Genomic DNA, 7,298 nt, shown 5'->3' with positions numbered 1-7,298 from the left:
GATGACAGAGCCCAGTCCTCCCTGAGGGATGTGTCTGTGATTATCCTGGCGGTAGCCTCAGTCTCAGGTGCTTGGCTCTGGCCCTGGCCTTTAGGGTGAGCAGGAGGGCACGGCACAGACCGGGAACTGATGATAACCGGCCCTGGGGAGCAGGGAGGGTAGGGAGAGACTCCAGGTCCCAAACAAGGATTCCAGAGGGTGGTCAGGAGACCTTCAGTCATGAAACCACAGGCATCCATTTAACAGGTACCATGGGCTGGCTTCGGAAGGACCCTGAACTCAAGGAGCTTAAACTAAGTGGGCAGGGCCACCCCGTGGCTCTCGTGTGTTAACTGTCCCCCTCCTTTCCAAACCAGGACTGATCACTCTCCACACTGATACCCCCCCCACTTATGTACCACTCACTCAACCCTTATCACACTGATTCTTGCTTTCGCCTTCTGTGTACCCCGACTGAGTTGTGAGATCTTTGACAGCAGCCACTGGGTCTTCACGGCTCTTGGCATCTCCCCGTTGTGCCCAGTTCAGTGTCCTGCCCAGAGCAGATGTTTAGGCAACATGCAAAGGGTAAGGTCTGTGTGAGGGGTCCTGACATAGGAGCCGCTGGAGTTCTGAAGGACACAGTTTCGAGGCCCTCCCAGGGTGGCTTGGAGGGCTTCCAGGAGGGGAGAAATACATAGGGTCTGGGGGTCGCCAGAGTTCAGATAACGGAGAGGAGGCGGCTGGAGGGTCATTCTGACGGCAGCACCTGCTGGGGAATGACGGGGTGGGGCTGAGCCCCAGGAGGTCCCACACGGGGTCAGATGTCCTCGCGGCCTTGCACCCGTGCCTGCCAGGAGGCCAAGCCACGATGACGTGGAGGCCCCGCTCACAGCCATGAGCCGTGACGGGCTGCTGCCTTTTCAAGTATCTGACTCTTGAGGCGTCCACCTGGCCGTGGGAACCGTCATGTGTCTGCACTGGTTTTGCTGTTGAGCAAACCCTCAGTCTTGCAACCGGCATCCCGTGCAGAACATTCTCTTCTTCACAGCGTGTCCCCACTCCTGTTTTCATGTTTGTGGGCATCAGGTGCTTGGAGACGGATCCACACCCAGAGGCGCGCCCCCGCCGAGGTCAGCTGAGCAAACAGCAGCCACCAGCGCCTGCCGCCCCTTGTCCTGGGAGCTGCAGGCCCGGGCCCCGGGCCACCGTCAGTCGCCCCAGGGAACGCCCCCCCCCCGCCTTCCCCGCCCCCAGTGCCTCCCACTTTCCTTCTGTCCCCGCTCTAGCCTCTTGCTTGCCCAAACGGTTGTTTATCAACACAGACCAGAACATTCGGCTGCCAGCAGAAACACACGCGGCCGCGGCGCTGCGTCCCGCACGCTGCCGTCAACACGCCCACGCGCTGCTCGCCGCTGTCAGGCACGTCCCCTCGGCTCCTGCCGGCACAGCCACAGCCGTGCCCCGCTCCCGGGGACCTGGGCTGCCGACCCGGCACTTGCTACTGTGTGACCTCGGGCAATTGACCTAACCTCTCTGGGCATCGATGCCCATCTGTAGAATAGGAATAATAATCACCTCTATAAGGTAAGCACGATTACTTGCACAGGGAATCAGCCTCTCTAAGGGCTTTTCCCATAGGGCCCGAGGGTTAGGCAAGAGAGCAGGCGTCCGGTGAGAGCCCGATCAGCGACAGGGCTGTCACCCTCACCTCATGTTCACATCTTCCTGGCTGCGTGAACTCGAGCCAGGAATGTCATGTCATCTGTCTGCTTCTCATGGCTCGCCCGTGGAATGGGTACAACTGCCCGGCCGTGGCCCGGGCCTGCTGTGAGGGGCCCTGGCGGCCGTTGCCATGGTGTTTGGAATTCTGTCACTCCTGGCCACAGCTGCAGGGGATTGTGGGGCAAGGCCTCTGAGTGGGCAGCAGCCGAACGCGGGCATTTTTAGCCATTTCCCGGCTTCCCTTGTCTCCCTGATCAATCCTTAAGCCCGGAACAGTGTTTCTAGTCTGGTCCCATTTGGGGGCTGTCGTCTGCCCAGGAAGCCACACTGCCCATCGCGGCTGCACCCGGGGACTCGCCCAAGCCGTCCTCTGGCCCTTGTGACCAGCCCTTCCCTCAGGCACAGCCGCTCTTCCCAGCAGGACCTCTCAGCCCATCTTTCCCTCTGCGATGTTGGGTGGTGACGGCCCCTGTGGCTCCATCTCCCCGGCTTCCCCTCAGAGGACAAGGTTCCATCCCCTCTCCCTTACTGACCACCCCACGCCCTCTCCTGCGCATTCACAGCCCCTTCTGTCTCGTCTCTTCCACCCTGTCTTTCCTTCTTGGCCAGCAAACCTGCTCTAGCCTTTTCCTTCCTGGGAAGCAGAGAGGTGGATGCAGAAGGGCAAGAAAACAAATGGGATTTGCAGATCGAGAGAAAGCCGGGCTGAGCCGGAGGGAGACTGCCCTGTTCCCTCAGCTTAGAGACCCCGGGCAAGAGTGCAATGGAGACCCGCATACCATGTGTCTAAATAGTCAAAATTTATGACTTAAGCTAAGTAAGCTGTGAAATAAATTAAGTTTTATCTCCTACCTCCTCAAATACACCTTCAGAATGACCTGGAAAGCCAGGTTTGAATCTGGAGTTCTTGGACTATTCAGAGTCCTTCTCTGGAACATGGAGCAAGGGACTGAGGGGCTGGAGGTGTGAAGTGCGCGATGGGGCTCTAGGGTAGTCGGCTGATTGGGCACAAACACAAACAATTTCAATCTGATCAATACTTTCTGCTTTTATTTTCTCCTAGGCCAGTGTGGCCAAAAGATCTAGAGGGCAATTATAGCACAGTGGTTTAGACCTGCATTCAAATCCTAGGGCTGCCAAAACTGAGAAAGCTAGTTAATCTCTTTGAGGCTCAATTTCCCCATCTGTGAAATGGGACTGATGATACCTCCCTGATAAAGTTATTGTGATTACTAAAAGAGATAATCCATGTAAAGCCCTTAGCACGGCCCTGGAACATAATAATTGCTCAGTAAGTTGTGAGCTATTATTGCTATTATAATTTCTTCTCTTTTTTTTGGCATCTGGCCAGTACAGAGATCGAACCTTGGACTTTGGTGTTATCAACAGCATGCTCTAACCAACTGAGCTAACCAGCCAGTCCCTAGTTATTATAATTCCTTCACTCATGGGCTGTGATAGCATCGGAGCAGTACATCATCCACCCTGTCTCCTCATTGCACACATGATGAAACAGGTCACACTCAGCTAAGCAGAAGCAAATATAGAACCGGGTCTTCCAACCTTCCCACAGTCTTGGGCTTTGCTCTAGTGAAAGATAAAAAAGGGGGCACACCAATGTGAATGCCTTTGATGTCACTGAACTTTAAAATGGTTAAAGTAGTACCTTCTATGTTATGTATATTTTACCACTGTATTAATTTGCTAGGTCTGCTGTAACAAATTACTACATACTGGGGGGCTCAAACAACAGAAATTTATTGTCTCACAGTTCCAGAGGCTAGAAGTTTAAGATCAAGGTGTCAATAGGATTGGTTCTTTGCAAGGGCTGTGAGGAGAATCTGTCCCATGTCTTTAGCCCAGCTCTGGCGGTTTGCTGGCAATCGTTGACATTACGTGGCTTGCATAAGCATCACCCCATCTCTGCCTTTATCATCACATGACATTCTTCCTGTGTGTGTGTCTCTCTCTCTGTGTCCACATTTCCCCTTTTCATAAGGGCACCAGTCATATTGTGTTAGGGTTCACCCTATTAACTTCATCTTAACTCATTACATCTGCAATGACCCTATTTCCAAATAAGGTCACATTCTGAAATACTGGGGATTAGGACTTCAACATATGAGTTTGGGGGTGGATGCAATTCAGCTCATAACAACTGCAAAAAAAAAAAAATTGTGGCTACCTTGTACTCACTATCAGATTACAGATGGGGGGGAAACACATTTTTGTGAAGTTCAGGGCTTTGCTCACAGCAGCTCTTCAAAATGCATTTCTTGATTTATGTTAAATCTGATGCCAAGCAACTGAAAGGGCTGGAATCTCCCAGTTTCCAAGATGAGTCCTTTCCTGGCCATGAACTAAAAGGATTTTTAATGATCAGCACTGTTTCCAGACAAGTACTTAACAAACTCTTTAAAAACAGTTGGTCCTCTTTGGTTGGCTGAATTTGGCAGCCCCAGGCACCATCTTGGTTTTTCTATTTGTATCCTCAGAGTAGAGGTGAGTTCCAGCTAGACCAGGTTCATTCTGTATTTACTTGTTTTGCATGTGAATAGCTTATTTTAATGTTTGTCCCCAATGTTTTATTGCGGAAGTTTTCAAACATATACAAAAGTTGTAAGAATGGTACAAACGAACACCTAGATACCTTCCACGTAGATCCAACAGTGGTTAACCTTTTGCCACATTTACTTTATCTGTACTGAGTTTGCTTGGTGAACTATTTGAGAAGTCAAATACTTTAGCATGAATGTCCTAGGAACAGGCTGTTCTCTACATAGTCACGTTGCGATTCTCAGATCTGAGAAAACGAACACTAATAGTTCCTTAACATTATCTCGTATCCAGTCCATACTCAAATTTGACCAGACTGATTTTTTTTATAAATTCTGAATCTCATGAATTCCAACTCTAAGGCTTAGGGTCTTGACATATTACCAGTGTATTGAGAAATTTTGGAGCTCTCAAACCTAACATCTAAAACTCTTCCAGGCCAGACGCAGTTGAGTATTTCTTTTCCTTCATTTCCTTTCCCTCACAAGCCCTTTTAAATGCTCAATGTGTGCTTGGGGCGGGGTGCCTCTGGAATTCCTTTTATTCTAAGACAATGGCCTTTCACAGACTACCTGCAGGAAGACCTGTTAAGACTGGCCTGGGACCTCCTAGACTTGCCTGGGACCTCCCTGCCCAAGTTGCCGAAGAGAGCAGAGAGGGAAGGGAGGTTTGCCCTTGACCCTGGCCTCAGTCAGGGGCGGAGACTCCCAGACTGAGAGCTGCCCCCTCCAAAGCTGGCCAAGTTCCAGTCTAGTTTGACTGTCACTGCTGCCGTTGTCATGGGCTTTTTCTGGGGAGTTCCAGACGGTGCCACTGCCAGAGGATTGTTCTGGCATCCAGAAAGCCTGTTCCAAATCAACACTGAGGGAAGAAAGAGGAAATCTCTACTGCATTTTGAGGGGATGGTCCTCTTTCTCTCCCTTTTCTGCAGATCCATGCAGAGGATTAAGTCTTAGGTTTTTAAAACTGCTCCATAACTAGGAATAGCATTAATTTGTACAAATAAAAAGAGGGGCCAACAAGGATGGAGGGTGTGGGGTAAGTATGTGGTCAGTGATCTGAGGCGGCCTTCCTCCTCCAGGCTTGCTCCAACTCGACTGCAAGGTCTAGCGGATGTATTTCTGGTTGGGATGGGAGCCAGGGGTCAGATAAAGTTCCAACATATTTTGCAGCAGGCCTGACACTTTGCCCAGTGCTCTGGGCCCGTGACAGATGCCAGGATAGTATGTTGGGAAAGCCAGACCAGAAGGAGCTGGTTTAAATGGGTTTGAGGCATCAGACAGTTGACTAACCAGACAGCTCAGCAACACACAACTATAACACCATCAAATCAACGTGGCTGCCTGGGCCATGGAAGGCCTGTACTCCATTCCCAAGAAGCCATGAACAGTGACCATGCTAATGCCCCTGCAGCTCAGGGACCAAGATCTGTACCCCCTTTTAATTATCTTTAGTAAGACAAGTAAACATGTAACACAGCAAGCACTTCACATGCATCATCTAACTTAATCCTCACGACAGCCGGATGAGTAGCTACCGTCACTGTCCTGGCCATAGGGATAATAGCCTACACATACAAAGAACAGATACGCTTATCGTGCATTAGGCCCTCTTTTAACTACTTTCCATGCATTAACTAATTTACAGGGGAAACTGAGCCAGCTGACCAGCGTCACATGGCTGGTAGGTGTGGACCTGAAACCACTAGAAACTGGGTGACTCCAGAATGGATGGTCCCCCCGCACCACCCCATGATTTTCCAGATGGGGACACAGGCTCGGAGACAGGCAGAGGAAGAGACAGCAGGGTGAGGCAAGTTACTTAAAATGAGGGCAGAGGTTGCGCTCTTTTCTGCTTCCTGACATAATGAGAGGCACCCGTGGGAAAAGAAGCTTAGACATCTGACCCCAAGCCCTTTGCCGGCCGCTCTTCCTGCCTCTCTGCTGGCCCAGTTGGTCTGAATTGTGTTGTTCCAGGTCTCATGAGAGCTGCTGTGAGACAGACAGCATGCAAGTGGACAAGAGGATTTCTGCTCACACTGACTTGCACCTGACCCTTCTTGACTCCTGGGTACCCCAAGGGCAGTAAAAGGCTGCTCTGTGTGCCACAGCCAAGACTGCACCCCCAAACGAGAAGAAAGCCAGCAAGGCCCAGCCTTGCACTAGGCCAGACTTTGTGTCACATTTTATCTCTGCTGATAGCCCAAAGCCACCTGCAGCAATGTCACCTGGCAGGTGGAGATAGGCTGCCTGGGGTCAGTCCTGCCATCATCATTGTCCTTTCCAGCTCTGCTTTCACCTGCACCAAGTGGACATACTCAGGCACCTGAGGAGCGGCTGCCATTTGTCCGGGTCACTTGCTGACACTCATGGCGTCTTGACTGGATGCTGAGGACGAAGCATCCGGCTCTGCTTCAGAGCACCAAGCTGCAGACCCACAAGCAGCTCCTCTAGCACAAGGGCAGAATCAGAGAAGAGGTCCAGGGCAATCTTTCAGAAAGGTTTTGTATGTATAAATGTCTGTATCCTACCCCTGGGGGGGTAATTAGATTGATATATACTCTGTTGACTTTTTCTTATGTTTACAGACATATCCATGCCTTTATGTACGTGCGCGCACACACGCGCGCGCACACGTGCGCGCGCGCACACACACACACACAGAGCCTTCTTTTTTTATTAGAAAGGAATTATTTTAAGGTATCAGACTGCAACTTTCTCTCTTCACTTCTGAAGATATCAGGAACACTTTTCCATGTGGGTATATGTCAATCTAATGGCTACATAGTATTTCACGGTATGTCTGTACCATCATTTATAACACTAGTTCCCCATTGACGGACATTTAGGCTGTTTTCAATGTTTTTGCTAATCAATCATTCATCCTTTCTTCCTTTCCCTAAGTATTTATTGAGCTCTCACTATGTGCCAGGCACCTTGGTTGATGCTAGGCATATGGACACGTAGAAAACAGACGTGATCTCTTCCTCATCCACCTTTCAGTCCAGTGGAGAGACAGACTTCTAATTCCAAGATGTA

The 7,298-nt window shown here is 50.5% G+C and overlaps 1 long non-coding RNA gene across 1 annotated transcript; it reads left to right on the top strand.

Moving 5' to 3' along the window:
• Window positions 1-1,313: 1,313 nt before the first annotated feature.
• Window positions 1,314-6,826, top strand: LOC134382696 (uncharacterized). Its single transcript, XR_010024088.1, has 2 exons — window positions 1,314-1,566; window positions 5,908-6,826. It is a non-coding gene; the product is annotated as an uncharacterized LOC134382696 (long non-coding RNA).
• Window positions 6,827-7,298: the final 472 nt, after the last annotated feature.

The sequence above is a fragment of the Cynocephalus volans genome, chromosome 7 (genome assembly GCF_027409185.1).
Source record: "Cynocephalus volans isolate mCynVol1 chromosome 7, mCynVol1.pri, whole genome shotgun sequence".
Lineage (NCBI taxonomy): Eukaryota > Metazoa > Chordata > Mammalia > Dermoptera > Cynocephalidae > Cynocephalus > Cynocephalus volans.
This window is presented reverse-complemented; position numbering and strand designations above follow the sequence as displayed.